The sequence below is a fragment of the Salvelinus alpinus genome, chromosome 24 (genome assembly GCF_045679555.1).
Source record: "Salvelinus alpinus chromosome 24, SLU_Salpinus.1, whole genome shotgun sequence".
NCBI classification, from domain to species: domain Eukaryota; kingdom Metazoa; phylum Chordata; class Actinopteri; order Salmoniformes; family Salmonidae; genus Salvelinus; species Salvelinus alpinus.
In genome coordinates, this window is record NC_092109.1 from 7,401,762 (window position 1) to 7,419,820 (window position 18,059).

Genomic DNA, 18,059 nt, shown 5'->3' on the forward strand with positions numbered 1-18,059 from the left:
AGAGCACACACACACCTGCATACATACACCGCCGCATGTGGCAGGGGCTACAGTCCATTACGGATTACAAACCAAGACACAGCAGTGATCTGCCCAATGACACCTCTCTACCAGAGGAACTCAATGCATTTTATGCATGCTTCGACAAAAACAACATCTATCTGTGCATGAGGGCCCCCGCCGACCCAGAGTACTGGGTGATCTCGCTCGCCGAGGCCGCCATGAGTACGTCGAACCCAGATGATGAGGGTAGGCATCATCCCCTCTGTCATGCTGACCCTCAACACGGGGGCCCCATAGAGGTGTGTGCTCCAACTCAAACATCATCATCAAGTTTTCTGACGACACAACGGTGGTAGGCCTGATCACCGGCGATGATGAGACAGCCTACAGTGAGGAGGTCAGTGCCCTGGCAGTGTGGTGCCATGACAACAACCTCAACGTCAGTAAGACCAAAGAGTTGATCTTGGACTACAGTAAATGGGGGGGGGAAACTTTCACATTTTCAATAACGGAGCAACAATTCTGAAACCAACAGGCTCTTGAACAGCTTCTATCCCCAATCCATAACACTCCTAGCTAGATGATAGCACTCCTAGCTCGCCCTCCAAATACACCTCTGCTGTTTTCAATCAAGATCTCAGAGATCACTGCCTCATTGCCTGCATCCGTAATGGGTCTGCGACCAAACGACCACCCCTCATCACTGTCAAACGCTCCCTAAAACACTTCTGTGAGCAGGCCTTTCTAATCGACCTGGCCGGGGTATCCTGGAATGACATTGACCTCATCCCGTCAGTAGATGATGCCTGGCTATTCTTTAAAAGTGCCTTCCTCACCATCTTAAATAAGCATGCCCCATTCACAAAATTTAGAACTAGGGATAGATATAGTCCTTGGTTCACTCCAGACCTGTCTGCCCTTGACCAGCACAAAAACATCCTGTGGCGTTCTGCATTAGCATCGAATACCCCCCGTGATATGCAACTTTTCAGGGAAGTTAGGAACAAATATACACAGGCAGTTAGGAAAGCAAAAGCTAGTTTTTTCAAACAGATATTTGCATCCTGTAGTACTAACTCAAAAAAGTTCTGGGACACTGTAAAGTCCATGGAGAATAAGAGCACCTCCTCCCAGCTGCCCACTGCTCTGAGGCTAGGAAACACTGTCACCACCGATAAATCCACTATAATTGAGAATTTCAATAAGCATTTCCCTACGGCTGGCCATGCTTTCCACCTGGCTACCCCTACCCCGGTCAACAGCCCGGCACCCTCCACAGCAACCCGCCAAAGCCCCCACCATTTCTCCTTCACCCAAATCCAGATAGCTGATGTTCTAAAAGAGCTGCAAAACCTGGACCCCTACAAACCAGCCGGGCTAGACAATCTGGACCCTCTCTTTCTAAAATGATCTGCCGAAATTGTTGCAACCCCTATTACTAGCCTGTTCAACCTCTCTTTCGTATCGTCTGAGATTCCCAAAGATTGGAAAGCTGCCGCGGTCATCCCCCTCTTCAAAGGGGGTGACACTCTAGACCCAAACTGCTACAGACCTATATCTATCCTACCCTGTCTTTCTAAGGTCTTCGAAAGCCAAGTTAACAAACAGATTACCGACCATTTCGATTCCCACCGTACCTTCTCCGCTATGCAATCTGGTTTCAGAGCTGGTCATGGGTGCACCTCAGCCACGCTCAAGGTCCTAAACGACATCATAACCGCCATCGATTAGAGACATTACTGCGCAGCCGTATTCATCGACCTGGCCAAGGCTTTCGACTCTGTCAATCACCACATTCTTATTGGCAGAATCGACAGCCTTGGTTTCTCAAATGATTGCCTCGCCTGGTTTACCAACTACTTCTCTGATAAAGTTCGTTGTGTCAAATCGGAGGGCTTGTTGTCCGGACCTCTGGCAGTCTCTATGGGGGTGCCACAGGGTTCAATCCTCGGGCCGACTCTCTTCTCTGTATACATCAATGATGTTGCTCTTGCTGCTGGTGATTATCTGATACACCTCTACGTAGACGACACCATTCTGTATACTTCTGGCCGCTCTTTGGACACTGTGTTAACTAACCTCCAGACGAGCTTCAATGCCATACAACTCTCCTTCCGTGGCCTCCAACTGCTCTTAAACGCAAGTAAATCTAAATGCATGCTATTCAACCGATCACTGCCCGCACCTGCTCGCCCGTCCAGCATCTCTACTCTGGACAGCTCTGACTTAGAATACGTGGACAACTACAAATACCTAGGTGTCTGGTTAGACTGTAAACTCTCCTTCCAGACTCACATTAAGCATCTCCAATCCAAAATTAAATCTAGAATCGGCTTCCTATATCGCAACAAAGCATCCTTCACTCATGCTGCCAAACATACCCTCGTAAAACTGACCATCCTACCGATCCTCGACTTCGGTGATGTCATCTATAAAATATCCTCCAACACTCTACTCAACAAACTGGATGCAGTCTATCACAGTGCCATCCGTTTTGTCACCAAAGCCCCATACACTACACACCATTGCGACCTGTACGCTCTCGTTGGTTGGCCCTCGCTTCATACTCGTCGCCAAACCCACTGGCTACAGGTTATCTACAAGTATCTGCTAGGTAAAGCCCCGCCTTATCTCAGCTCATTGGTCACCATAGCAGCACCCACTCGTAGCATGCGCTCCAGCAGGTATATCTCACTGGTCACCCCCAAAGCCAATTCCTCCTTTGGTCGTCTTTCCTTCCAGTTCTCTGCTGCTAATGACTGGAACGAACTGCAAAAATCTCTGAAGTTGGAAACACTTATCTCCCTCACTAGCTTTAAGCACCAGCTGTCAGAGCAGCTCACAGATTACTGCACCTGTACATAGCCTATCTATAATTTAGCCCAAACAACTACCTCTTCCCCTACTGTATTTATTTATTTATTTTGCTCCTTTGCACCCCATTATTTCTATTTCTACTTTGCACATTCTTCCACTGCAAATCTACCATTCCAGTGTTTTTAATTGCTATATTGTATTTACTTCGCCACCATGGCCTATTTATTGCTACCTCCCTTATCTCACCTCATTTGCTCACATTGTATATATACTTATTTTTCTACTGTATTATTGACTGTATGTTTTGTTTATTCCATGTGTAACTCTGTGTTGTTGTATGTGTCGAATTGCTATGCTTTATCTTGGCCAGGTCGCAGTTGCAAATGAGAACTTGTTCTCAACTAGCCTACCTGGTTAAATAAAGGTGAAATTATTATTTTTTTATTTTTTTAATAGCCAAAAAATGGCTACACGGACCATCTACATTGACCCTTCTATTGTATTTTTGCACTGACTATGCACACTCACGCACACGCACACTGACAATCCAACACACACATACTCACACACACAGACACACTCACATAAAATCATCATATTCGCTGCTGCTACTCTATTTATCCTATATCCTGATGCTTAGTCACCTTACTTCTATACATATCTACCCCTACCATTCTAGTATCCCTGCACATTGGAAATATGATATAGGCACTGACCCTGTATAGAGCTTCTTACTTTCTCGTGTTCTTCTTATTCTATTTCTTGTATGTTTCTGTTCTACTTTACTTCATGTGACATACTACTGATACTGAGTACTGCATTGTTGGGAAAGAGGTTGCAAGAAAGAAATTTCACTGTACTTGTGCAGGTGACGATATTAAACTTGAGACAAATCTACAGCGTATCCTCAAGAAATGATCTTCAGTCTCATGCTCTTCCTTTTGACTGAGAAACAAACATACAAACACACATGGACCAAATCCAAATGAAATTTCCACAGGAATATCATGCATCTTTAGAGGGCCACGCACATATACACACACACACATCACGCACACACACGTGCTCAAGACAACCACACAAGGCACAAAGAAACACAGACATGCACTCACACAAATCTCTGAACCAAAACAAAATGAAAATCCTCATGCATTGTTGTGGCCCATCTTTCTTGTGCCACACCCTCTACACCCCCACATAACACATAATAAATGACATAATTCTTTCCTTGCACCAGAGGATGATAACAATGCCTTTTGAAATCTGTGTGTGTTTTGTGGATGCCCCAGGCAGGGCAGTCCCGTCCTTGGATTGGTGCTAGCTCTGTTAGTCAAATCAAATCAAATGTATTTATGATGCCCTTTTTACATCAGCAGATGTCACAAAGTGCTTATACAGAAACCCAGTCTAAAACCCCAAACAGCAACCAATGCAGATGTAGGAGCACGGTGGCTAAGAAAAACTCCCTAGAATGGCAGAAACCTAGGAAGAAACCTAGAGAGGAACCAGGCTCTGAGGGATGGCCAGTCCTCTTCTGGCTGTGCCAGGTGGAGATTATAAGAGTACATGTCCATTAAGGCCAGATCGTTCCGCAAGATGTTCAAATGTTTATAGATGACCAGGGTCAAATAATAATCACAGGGGTTGTAGAGGGTGCAACAGGTCAGCACCTCAGTAGTAAATGTCAGTTGGCTTTTCATAGCTGATCATTCAGAGGTCAAGACAGCAGGTGCGGTAGAGAGGGAGAGAGAGGGAGAGATGGGAGCATAGTTAAGTTCACACAGGACACCAGATAAGACAGGAGAATTTCACAAGATAGGACAGACTGACCCTAGCCTCCCAGCACATAGACATTTGCAGCATAGATACTGGAGGCTGAGACAGGGGGAGGATACCCCCGGACAGGGCCAACCAGGCAGGATATATCCCCACCCACTTTACCAAAGCACAACCCCCACTCAACTAGAGGGATATCAGCAGACCACCAACTTACTACCCTGAGACAAGGCTGAGTATAGCCCATGAAGATCTCCTCCACTGCACAAGCCCAAGGGTCAACCACGATACAATTTAGCATTCGACGTCCATCGATGTCTGAGGACGTCGGGCAATGACGTGGAAACTGGCCTCTAAGGGCAACATTGAGAGCTTTTACCTTTAAGTAGGTTTACGTTTTGCTAGGGTGTTCTGGATGGGGATGGGTGTAAGCATCTGTTTTTGGAAAGTCGTTTTTTATATTTTTGGGCTAGGCTTGAAACAAAAATATAAAAATTTGATGCCTTGGGACTTGACTTTGACTTGAGACTGATGACTTGAAATGATCTGGCCAGGTTTTGTAATGTTACGTCACTCATTTTGTGGACCAGAGTCTACGTGGATTCATTTACACACAGCCAGACAGTAGCCGCAGCATCGCCCTTGCAAAAGAAATCTGCAACAGATTGGCAAGTGAAACGCACACTCAACACTCTGATTGGACCAGCAAACTGTCAATCAACACAGGTTGAGTGAGCTAGCGAACAGATTTCTGATTTTGCTGTACAGTTATATGATCGGGTGCAGTGTAAACATCAAATTGTAGGGAGAGAGGATTGGCACAATAAAGTATTATGTAGTTCCAAAAATTGTTTGATGATCAAGAATATTAACTGTTTACTTTGCAAGCTAACCAGCATTGGGGTAACAATTACTAGCATAGGTCTACTGGTATTTTTGGTATGTAACAATTGCTTGATATTTATAATTTACTTATGACGCTGGCATTCATTTAGAATTTGTTGTTAAAAACAAATAGTACTGTGGCTGTTCACTTGCACTCTCCAAACTCCCGCCAGTGGAGAGTGCTCTTTTTCTCTTGTTGAAATATTTGCTGTTATTGTCACACATTTAAATGCATAGGCCCTATGTGGTAAATCTATATTCCATATAATACTACAACAATTGCGAGCGTTTCATCCTTCCATCCCGTACCATTTATTGCAACACATAGACATTTCTGTTTCATGTTTGATCGGCCTACGATACATTTTCATTTTATAGCCAACAATTTCTTAGCCTCGATAAATAGGCAAAGATTTGCATGTACAGATTTTTTTTTATTTTTTACAAAACTCGTGACTTGCTCTTAGAACGCACCACTTGGACTTGACTCTAGTCTTGACCCATTCTACTTGGTGCTCGACTTGAGACTCGAACCTTGTGACTTGAGACTTGCTCGTGACTCGAATAATAGTGACATGGTCCCACCTCTGCTATTGGGTGGCGAAACAATGTATTCCTCCAATGAACTTTCCCCTTTGAAGTCTGAACAATGACCTTGCAGTTTGGTTGTTTGTTATTTTATAGCACAGTGGCTCCTGTACATTTTCTATACCCTAAAGATTGTTGATTTATCTTCTATTTCATTCACACCTCAGCCTTTTTGCTTCCTTTTTTACTTATCTTACCATTAGATGTATGCGGCAGCTAAGACAGTCGCTGTTCAGTATTTCACTCTGTAGAGAACGCATATTCGGTGAAGAAGGAGAATGAAAGTTGCAATATCCAATAGGCCTATGAGTTTTTGTCTGACAAAGAATAAAATGACATTGAACTTCCATTGCTCTCCATGGTTAACTGAATAAAAATATCCAGTTTGGCTCTCATATGTGGCTGACTATGGCTTGAACACAGGACTCCGGCGCTACAAGACTTTGTTAGCCCACTGAACTGAAGCCCATGCATACGCTTGGGGAGATAACACAAGTATTCAAGTGCAAGGTTGTTCATCGCAGACGCAGACAGGACTTTATCTCTCAGCTGTAAAAATATGCCCTGGATTCGTTTTGAGCTGGAGGTTGGGTTGTCTATATCCCCTCCGTTACACATCGACCTTGGTCGGATTGTGAGGCAGCTGCGACACTATACTTCTTACCTACACATGACGTGGGTGAAATAGAGAAGAGTAGATGGTCGGCCTTTATAGTCCAGCACCCAGCTTTAGCCGACCACAGGGATTAGTGTTGATCACGTGTCCATCCTCTCCTGATGGGCCACGGGTAAAATCAATAAAGTCACTCAGCTCTCAGCCTCCTCCCCATAGCCCCACAGTACAGAGGACTGTCTGCTGCAGGGGAGAGATCAATGACCAACCCAGAGGCACCTACAGAATCCAATTATACCTCTGGAGCACCAAGCATCCATCTCACTGACACACACATATAACATGTAGCCTACAGACAGGCAGGCATGTGCATACACACACATATATACCGTGAAGCATACCCATACTAGATAGGCAGGGATGCACGCACATACACACACCCTGGCGAAAACACAGATACACAAGCTGACATACAGTCGTGGCCAAAAGTTTTGAGAATGACACAAATAATAATTTCCACAAAGTTTGCTGCTTCAGTGTCTTTAGATATTTTTGTCAGATGTTCCTATGGAATACTGAAGTATAATTACAAGCATTTCATAAGTGTCAAAGGCTTTTATTGACAATTACATGAATATTTGCAGTGTTGACCCTTCTTTTTCAAGACCTCTGCAATCAGCCCTGGCGTGCTGTTAATTAACTTCTGGGCCACATCCTGACTGATGGCAGCCCATTCTTGCATAATCAATGCTTGGAGTTTGTCAGAATGTGTGGGTTTTTGTTTGTCCACCCGCCTCTTGAGGATTGACCAAAAGTTCTCAATGGGATTAAGGTCTGGGGAGTTTCCTGGCCATGGACCCAAAATATCAATGTTTTGTTCCCCAAGCCACTTAGTTATCACTTTTGCCTTATGGCAAGGTGCTCCATCATGCTGGAAAAGGCATTGTTCGTCACCAAACTGTTCCTGGATGGTTGGGAGAAGTTGCTCTTGGAGGATGTGTTGGTACCATTCTTTACTCATGGCTGTGTTCTTTGGCAAAATTGTGAGTGAGCCCACTCCCTTGGCTAAGAAGCAACCCCACACACACATGAATGGTCTCAGGATGCTTTACTGTTGGCATGACACAGGACTGATGGTAGCGCTCACTTTGTCTTCTCCAGACAAGCTTTTTTCCGGATGCCCCAAACAATCGGAAAGGGGATTCATCAGAGAAAATGACTTTACCCCAGTCCTCAGCAGTCCAATCCCTGTATCTTTTTCAGAATATCTGTCTGTCCCTGATGTTTTTCCTGGAGAGAAGTGGCTTCTTTGCTGCCCTTCTTGACACCAGGCCATCCTCCAAAAGCCTTCGCCTCACTGTGTGTGCAGATGCACTCACACCTGCTTGCTGCCATTCCTGAGCAAGCTCTGTACTGGTGGTGCCCCGATCCCGCAGCTGAATCAACTTAGGAGACGGTCCTGGTGCTTGCTGGACTTTCTTTGGGCACCCTGAAGCCTTCTTCACAACAATTGAACCGCTCTCCTTGAAATTCTTGATGATCTGATAAATAACCTGAGCGGAAACCAGACTGCATACCCGAGAGAATACTATAGACATCAAGAAAGCCAGTCAGTTGATTATTGACAAGTTTTTCCAACACTTTTGATAAACAGGGCAAAATAGAAATAGGCCTATAACAGTTAGGATCAGCTTGATCTCCCCTTTAAATAAAGGACAAACCGTGGCTGCCTTCCAAGCAATGGGAACCTCCCCAGAAAGGAGAGACGGGTTAAAAAGGTCGGAGATAGGCTCGGCGATGATAGGGGCAGCAACCTTAAAGAAGAAAGGGTCTAAACCATCTGACCCAGATGTTTTTTGGGGGTCAAGTTTCAGGAGCTCCTCTAGCACCTCGGACTCGGTGACTTCCTGCAGGTAGAAACTTTGTAGCGGGGCAGGGGGAAAAAGAAAGAGAAGCATCAGGGATAGTCACATTAGAAGGGGTGGGAGATGAGGAAATGGTGGATGGGAAAGGAGGCATGGCTGAGTCAGTAATACAGTGGTGTTACACATCAGGCCTTCAAGTCACATTATACTGGCTGGTGAAGTGATGTGTAATTATTTTCGAAATCCAGACATCATTTTATTCACCCGCAACATGCATTCAGAATAACTACAAGGGTTAGGAACTCTGATAAGGTAAACTGGAACAACCATTTCAGTAACGGGTCCAACTAACTGATTGGATTAGTTAAAAATTAATGCTATTTATCTTTGTGCAATTCACAAATAGCGATTAAATATTCACTTACTTTTTGAAAATCTTCCTTTGATTTGTCATCCAAAGTGTCCCAGCTATAACATGTAATCTCGTTTTGTTAGATAAAATCCTTCTTTATATTCCAAAAGGTCTGTTTAGTTGGCGCCATCGATTTGAGTAATCCACTCGTTCAACATGCAGTGAAAGGAATCCAAAAATCTACCGCTAAACTTTGTTAAAACAAGTCAAAATACGTTTCTATTGACTCCTCAGATACCCTAAAATGTAATCAAACTATAATATTTCATACAGAAAGAAGTATGTTCAATAGGAAACCAAAATTAGCAGGTGTGTCTTGTCTTCATCGAGCGCACAAACGCGAATTTCCAATAGTGAATCCCAATACTAAAACTACTATTTCTTACTCGTATTGGAAGAAACAAGCCTGAAACCTTAAACATAGAGTGCTGACACCATGTGGATGCCATAGGAATTGCACACTGGGAGCTAGATTTCATTATTACCCTATACTTTCCATTGTAAGGCTCTCAAAAGAAAAGAAATTCTGGTTGGTTTTTCTTTGGATTTTCTCCTACCATATCTATTGTGTTATAGTCTCCTACATTTCTACAAACTTCAACGTGTTTTCTTTCCAATGGTACCAATTATATGCATATCCTGGCTTCAGGGCCTGAGTAACAGGCAGTTTACTTTGGGCATGTCAGTCAGGCGGAAATTGAGAGAAAAGGACCCTAGCCTGAGATTAGGTTTTAAGACCAACACTGGTGTTATTTACACTACTGAATGTAAATTTCACTCTAGTAGTGTGAATTTAACTCCTGAATCAACACTAGAAATGTTACACCGAAAGATCAACTGCTATGTACGCATGGCACAGTGCCATATCATCCTCTGCTCCATAAGTTGATGTTATTTCAGCTGGCTGCACAAACTACATCACAGTCTGTCACACCGCACATTTTCACCTGTCAATATCTATTATATTAATTTTGAGGAGGGAGGAAATTGTGGGTATAGTCGACATATATTATATCAGTGTCTGGGAAAAGAGCATTGGTGTGTGACAGCTTTGTGTTGACAGTCACAGAGAAACCTCAAAATATAAGGACTTGTTTATATCATGACACAAGGCGAGAGCCAGATGCAGACACAGGAGGCAGATGGTTGGAGTTGAAGATGTTTAATAAGAGAATGGTCGTGGACAGGCAAAAGGTCAAACCAGTTCAGAGTCCAGGAGGTACAGAGTGGCGGACAGGCTCGAGGTCAAGGCAGGCAGAATGGTCAGGCAGGCGGGTACAAAGTCCAGAAACAGGCAAGGATCAAAACCGGGAGGACTAGAAAAATGAGAATAGCAAAGGCAGGAGTACGGAAAAACCGCTGGTTGACTTGGAACATACAAGACAAACTGGCACAAAGAGACAGGAAACACAGGGATAAATACACTGGGGAAAACAAGCGACACCTGGAGGGGGTGGAGACAATCACAAGGACAGGTGAAACAGGTCAGGGCGTGACAGTTGATGTGCAGGTGGCCATTGGACACAGACAGATGTCTTTAACCCATAAGAGTATGAGCCTGGTCTAAGCCGGGGGGGTTCTACTAAACTAAGCTAAATTATTTTTCGAAGTTCATACCAAGAGAGGGAGGGGGGTTATACTAAGTTATATGGAATTGTTTTAAGAAGGTCATACAAAGTATTATTTTGCTATTTGATTTTGAATTGTAAGATTTTTGAAGTGTAAAAAATTGTGTTGGGCCTTATTGCTATTAGCACATCCAAATGCATTGAATAACAGATTCACTACATGGAAAAACAGATAGTCCCCCCCCCAACAAATATTTTGGAAGTTCGTCCTGAAGTGCCTGTTCTGTATCTGAGACATATAAGAAAGATCAGGAAACATATATATTTTTTCACATGTACACTGAACAAAACATTTAATGCAACATGCAACAATTTCAAAATATTTTACTGAGTTGCAGTTCATATAATGAAATCAGTCAATTTAAATGAATTCACCAGGCCCTAATCTCTCGATTTCACATGACTGGGAATACAAATGTGCATCTGTTGGTCACAGGTAGGGGAGTGGATCAGAAAACCAGTCCAAATCTGGTGTGACCACCATTTGCGACACATCTCCTATGCATAGAGTTGATCAAGCTGTTGATTGTGGCCTGTGGAATATTGTCCCACTCCTCTTCAATGGCTGTGTGAAGTTGCTGGATTTTGGTGCGATCTGGAACACGCTGTCGACCCAGAGCATCCCAAACATGCTAAATAGAGGACATGTCTGGTGAGTATGCTGGCCATGGAAGAACTGGGACCTTTTCAGCTTTCAGGAATTGCGTACAGATCCTTGTGACATGGGGCCATGTTCATCATGCTGAAACATCAGGTGATGGCGGCGGATGAATGGCATGACAATGGGCCTCAGGATCTCACTGTATCTCTGTGCATTCAAATTGCCATCGATAAAATGCAATTGTGTTCATTGTCCATAGCTTATGCCTGCCCATACTATAACTCCACCGCCACCATGGGGCACTCTGTTCACAATGTTGACATCATCAAACCTCTCGCCCACATGCTGTCTGCCATCTGCCCGGTAGAGTTGAAACCAGGATTCATTCGTGAAGAGCACTTAACTCCAGCAGGGTGCCAGTGTCGAGCATCTTGCCGCTGAAATCGGTGAGGACGATGAGCACGCAGATGAGCTTCCCTGAGACGGTTTCTGACAGTTTGTGCAGAAATTCTTCAGTTGTGCAAACGATCAGTTTCATCAGCTGTCCGGGTTGCTGGTCTCAGACGATCTCACAGGTGAAGAAGCCTTCTGTTGAAGTCCTGTGACGTAACTCCACCTTTCCTATTCATAATATTATTAACAAAGATATTTCCTTTTTCAATGTTTTGTTTTAGAAAGGGCGATATTTAAAAAATGGTTCCATTTTCAATTAACTGAAAGTGAAGGGTTGTAATCTGGATAAAGGGAGAAGGGTCATTTTTAAACAAGGGGTGAACCATTCTTACTAATCTACTGGAGAACCAGTGTGGGTTTAAGTATAGCTTTTGTATGATTGATGCTTTTAGTGAGAGGTTTAATGCTTTAATATTAAATAATTTTAGCCCCCCAAAGTCACATTAATTATAGAAATATGCACGTTGCATTTTGTCTAGCTTGCCGTTTCAAATGAAGTGAAATATTTTTTGCTCAAATAATTTAAAAGACAAGTTGTTCAGCGCAGGCAGGGCCATAAGTAAATGGGTAAACTGGGATATGACTAAATACTTTATTAGTGTGATTTTACCTTTCCATGGCAGCAAGACCTTATCTATTTTTGCTAACTTTCTGTTGAATCTCTGTGTAGTAAGTTTCTTTATTTCTGTAGGGATATGAATACGGAGTGTGTCCACTTCACCAGGAATTTTTTTGGGTAAAGTACATGGTAATGTAAAACTTGTATTTTTTTGTGAACCAATACGTAACATGGTACATCTTCATTTCGGTTGTAATCCAGAGACGTTCAAAAAATTATCTAGATCCTCTATGCAGGGATCCTGATAGCGGATTTAAGAGGAAACTTCAGCGTACAAAAATTTGTCATCAGCGTACAATGACACCATTGTTTTTAAGCCCTGCATTTCTAGCCCCTCTATATTAATGTTGGGTCTGATTTGAATAGCTAACATTTCGATGGCTATAATAAATAGATATGCCGACAGTGGACAACCTTGTTTTCCTCCTCTTGACAGTTTAATAATTTCTGAGAATTTATTATTTTACACCTAGGGTTACTATATATAACTTTAACCCATTGTATAAGTGATTCTCTGAAAATAAGTCCAGGCATTTATATATAAATTCTAGCTGTACTTTATCAATAGCCGTTTCAAAATCTTCTATAAATACCTCATCTGATTTTCTAGATTTTTCATAGTGTTCTAATGTTTCAAGTACTTGTCTTATATTATCTCCAATGCATCATCCAAGTAAAAAACCTGTCTGATCACGATGAATAATATCTGAAAATACCTATTTAATTCTATGCGCTATGCCATTTGCTAGGATTTTTGCATCACAACATTGAAGTGAAGAGGCCTCCCTGATAGTTTACAATTTTTATAGGAGTGGTTTAAACATAATAATAGTGGTCCTTTGAGTACATCAAAATGGCTCCCGAATGGCGCAGCGGTCCAAGGCACTGCATCTCAGTGCTAGAGATGTCACTACAGACCGTGGTTCAATCCTGGGCTGTATCACAACTGGCTGTGATTGGGAGTCCCATAGGATGGCACACAATTGGCCACACGTTGTCCGAGTTAGGGGAGTTAGGGTTAATTTAATTTACTTGCCTAGTTAAATAAAGGTTAAATAAAAAAATATATATATCACCACTTTATTTTAACTTCTTAGGGATAGGGGGCAGTATTCGGAAGTTCAGATGACTGACATGCCCAAAGTAAACCGCTTGTTACTCAGGCCCAGAAGCTAGGATATGCATATAAGTTGTATTATTGGATAGAAAACACTCAGAGGCTTCTGAAACTGGTAAAATAATGTCTGTGAGTATAACAGAACTGATATGGCAGGCAAAAACCCGAGGAGAATCCATCCAGATTTTTTTGTTTGTTGAGGTGACCACCATTTAAATCCTCCCAGATTGCAGTTCATATGGCTTACACTAGATGTCAACAGTCTTTAGAAAGGGTTTCAGGCTTGTTTTTTGAAAAATGAGCTAGAATTTGTCGTTTCTGACTTTTGTGACGCCTCTGCTGGGTTGGAAAATGTTTTTAATACTTTGTGTGTGGGCGCTGTCCTCAGATAATCGCATTGTATGCTTTCGCCGTAAAGCCTTTTTGAAATCTGACAACGCGGTTGGATTAACAAGAAGTTATGCTTTTAAACGATGTAAGACACTTGTATGTTCATGAATGTTTAATATGACGATTTTTGTATTTTGAATTTCGCGCTCTGCAATTTCACCGGATGTTGTTGAGGTGGGACACTAGCGCCCCACCTATCCCAATTAAGTTACGAATCTGCAAAACATACGTTAAAATAATTCAGAACACATTATATGTTACAAATTCTAACTAGGTGGCTAGGCAATTTTTATTAAAGACCATGCTTTTTTCAGCGGAAACTGAATCCAGTAACAAGTCAATGTGATTCTGAACATTTCATATGCAAATGCACCAGAGAAACTGCAGCATGATGCCTACTCGCTGTCAAATTATTCAAATCCTCTCTGACAATGGCCCTCTGACTGAAGCTGTCACGGTGGTCTCTGCTCGCAGCTCCTCCAAATTGGCGGAGGAGGTAAATTGCCAGCGTGATGGCAACTGAGGTGGTCTGAGGCGACCGTCGTAGCTTGGCTGCTCATTTAGCGATGGAATGTCTCATGCGATTTCAGGGCTTCAATGGGCATCATTTTTGTTTGATTGTTTGATTTAGTGGCGAAGGGTCTTTGAAAAGAAGATAATCTAGTATTTGCAAATTAATTGGAGTTCTAATGCCAGTTAGAGAATTCAATCCAAATATCATTAGCGTGCGAATTTCTACCAGGTATAGCAGAGTAAGAGTTGCTTCAGCAGTGAATAACTCATTTACATGACATTGACCAACGTTAGCCGTCTTTTGGATCTTTTGACCTAGCCAGGCTGTCTGCAAGTGTCTTCTTTTGCAGAGAAAGGAAAGATAACAATCTCTCACCCAAAATAACATGGTGGTAGTCATAGAAAGGAGGAGTCACAATGACGTTTTTCACCCCAATCAGTAACATTTTTCTCTCCAAAGGTGTAATTTCATCTGTGAATGTCTCATCAAAGTCTCATCTCAGACCGACACCTCTGACAGTGTAGCACACACACATGCAGTCATACACACACACACGCACACACACACACACACACACACACACACACACACACACACACACACACACACACACACACACACACACACACACACACAGACACTTGGTCTGCCATGACAACTCACTCAACATCAGCTCCCATAACACAACATCCATGTCATCTGTGTCTGGGTATAGACTAGAGCTTTGTGATTTCTGTCTGTAAATGAACTGCGCTCTACAAATACAATGTATTATTTGTATTAGAGTAGGCCTAGAGCAAAATTCAATTGTGTGATGCTGTCTAATGTTGTATACTGGCCTTCCTCTTAGTGTTTACTCTGACCATGTAGCGTTTCTGCAGAAATTCTACACGGCTAACTTCAAAATGCATATCACTGATGAAATACTGATGAAGCTGAAGCTGAATCTACTCCAGGGTGAACTTGCTACACGCGTTGCTGTGTCCCAGGGAGTAGTGAGCAGAATCCTTTCCTGCTGGATTGACACAATGGAGGAGCACCTGAGCATCTACATTCCATGGCTGCCGAGGGAGACAACCCAGAACACAGTCTCGGTGCTTTAAAGAGATGTTCCCCAACACCACTTGCGTCATCGACTGCTCTGAAACCACTCTTCAGAAAGCACACAATCTCCATTCCAGAGGGAAGTCATACAGCGACTATTATTCCAACAATACTCTCAAGTATTTGGTTGCCATTGCTCCATGTGGACTCGTTATGTTCATTTCTCCTGCATATGGAGGCAGATGCAGTGACAAGTTCATCACCCAAAACTCTGGCTTCCTGGAATACCTTAGGCCTGTTCGATGAAGTTATGGCAGACAGGGGCCTCACCATCCGAGATCTCCTGTATGAGAGGAAGGTCAACTTTGCCATACCGGCCTTCACTCAGAAAGGAGACCAGCTGTCTGATGAGGATGTCACAAGCACGAGAAGGCTAGCTAATGTGCGTATACACGTTGAGAGAGTTATCAGACGACTCAAGGTGTTCAAAATCATCGCCCAGACTGTTCCCATCAACCTGATGCACAAAATGGACAAAGTCCTCAGAATATGTGCAGCACTTGTTAACATGCAGGGTGAGATCCTCCATAAGGATGCCTAGTGAGCAATGAGAATGTTCATACATCTGAAATGTAACTTTATACACTATCATTTCATCCACATGAGATACTACGTGTATATATAGTTTCCTATTTCATCGGAATAAATTTTTATCTTCCTACATTAGAAATGTACTGTCACTTTGCCTGTTCCTGATCATTACAGGCATCCACTAGGTGCTGTTATCATGCCTTCTTAAATCTATTAAAAATGCATTTTCTTCAAAAACCAAAATGTCTCTAACAGACCAAGAGGGAAGACGACAGTTTATCAAGTGCCACACTGTTTTCTTAGTTTGTGCCCCTGGAAAACCAAACCCAGAATCAAACTGAGAACACATTTGACAGCCTTAGACATGCCTGCAACCTTCCAAAATGTTAAGTATCAAAGAAAATGTCAACAAAGTTCAATTTCATAGTGTTTTTTTATTAACACCATAATTTGCCAAGTGCAAGATGATTTACAGTATGCTGAGATAAGTTCATGAAGTGCCATATGAAAAAAGAAAGAGCCATACAAATATTCATAAATCATAAGGAGTTATCCTTAAGTATTAGATAAGCATGTATGAGGCAAGATGTAAAAAAACACCAATAATTGTGCAAACATAATCAGGTAAATGCGCATATGAAGAGAACCGTGCAGGACAACAACAACAAAAAACACCAATCAAGAGTTATGCTTAGATAATAAGGTAGAGATGACAGAGCTTTTACGAGATGAAAAATAGAAAAACTATTTAAAAACACAGAAGTGTTAGGCCCTTAGATGCCACATAGTTGAACATATTTGGAGCACAGAGTTAGTCTGCCTGACTAGAACTCATCTACTATCCTTGGCAGCATATGTGTGAAATAGAATGCCTACAGTTTAGGGATAACATCAGCACAGAAGTTCACATCAAAAGGCACATCAATAACCTGCTCGGATGGAGTCCAGACAAGCAGTTAGCATCTCTCCAGTCCTGTGGAGAACATGCCCATTTGCACCTGCATGTAGTACCCACGGGCTGAGGAACACCATCCATTCACATCGGTGAGTTTGCCAGAAAACAGTCAGAGACTCACACGTCTTACTCAGAACAGGACATTTTTAGTTCTAGAAGTTCTTGAGAGTTTAACACTCCATCTGGGCTTGCAGAAAGCCACAGCTCCTTGACACTCACTACCGTGCCGCTAACAGTTACTCTCCAGACTAAAACCGCAGGTAGCATCACAAGTAGCTAGCTAGTTAAGGAACTAGCTTAGATCAAACGTATCAGTCACAGAAAGGGCAAGTTATGATACACAAAAAGCCAGCGAACTAGCTTCCTTTCATAGTATTGCATCTGCATGACTGCCAGATTTCCCCTGCCCTGCAACACAAGAACACCCCGCAGTCTCTACCGTGCCGACAGATAATACAAGAATCCAGGCAGAATGATGGTGTGTTTTGCTCTGACTGGGCTGCACATCTGCTTTGAGGAACAAGTGAATCAGCACTCGCCCAACTTTGTCACTGTGGAGGTTTTGATATGCCTCTGGGCTTTTGTAGCGCCTCATCTCTGACCCATCCCCCCAGAGACGAGACGAAATGATTTAAGATGGCCTTCGTAGGTGATATGTGGCCATATTTTTCATATCGTCCTCCCACTCTTGAATAAATCCGCGGATGTGGCACAGACTTGCCATTCGACTTTGAAAGGTTTTCTTGGTATGATCCCACAACATTTTGAGCTAGCTAGCTAACGTTTGCAAAATGGAAAAAAACTACACAAAACAGAACGTTCGGACATTGTTTTGTTTCCGTGCTCTTAAATAAGGTGAATATAGGGGTGAATGTGTGTGTCTGTCTACTACGGTGCACTGTCTACCCCCACCTCTCGCCCCTAGTCAAGCTAATTAGGCTGTGCGTGTTTTTGAGTGTAATACCTCACTGTCCCTCCCCTCTACCCCTCATCTCACCTTCTTTCTCTCCCTGAAACTCTCTCTTTTTGTTTTCCTCACCCCCTGACCCTCTGTCTCTCCCTGTATCCCTGTCTCCCTCCCTCCCTGTCTCCCTGTCTTTCCCCTCCTCTCACTCTGTCTCCCCCCTTCACCCCCTGACACTGTCTCTCCCTTCCTGTCTGTCTCGCTCCGTCTCCCCCCTCCTCTCT

The 18,059-nt window shown here is 42.9% G+C and overlaps 1 pseudogene; it reads left to right on the top strand.

The window, feature by feature from the left end:
• Nucleotides 1-35: 35 nt before the first annotated feature.
• On the top strand, nucleotides 36-15,926 carry LOC139551684 (uncharacterized; annotated as a pseudogene).
• The last annotated feature ends 2,133 nt before the right edge of the window (nucleotides 15,927-18,059 follow it).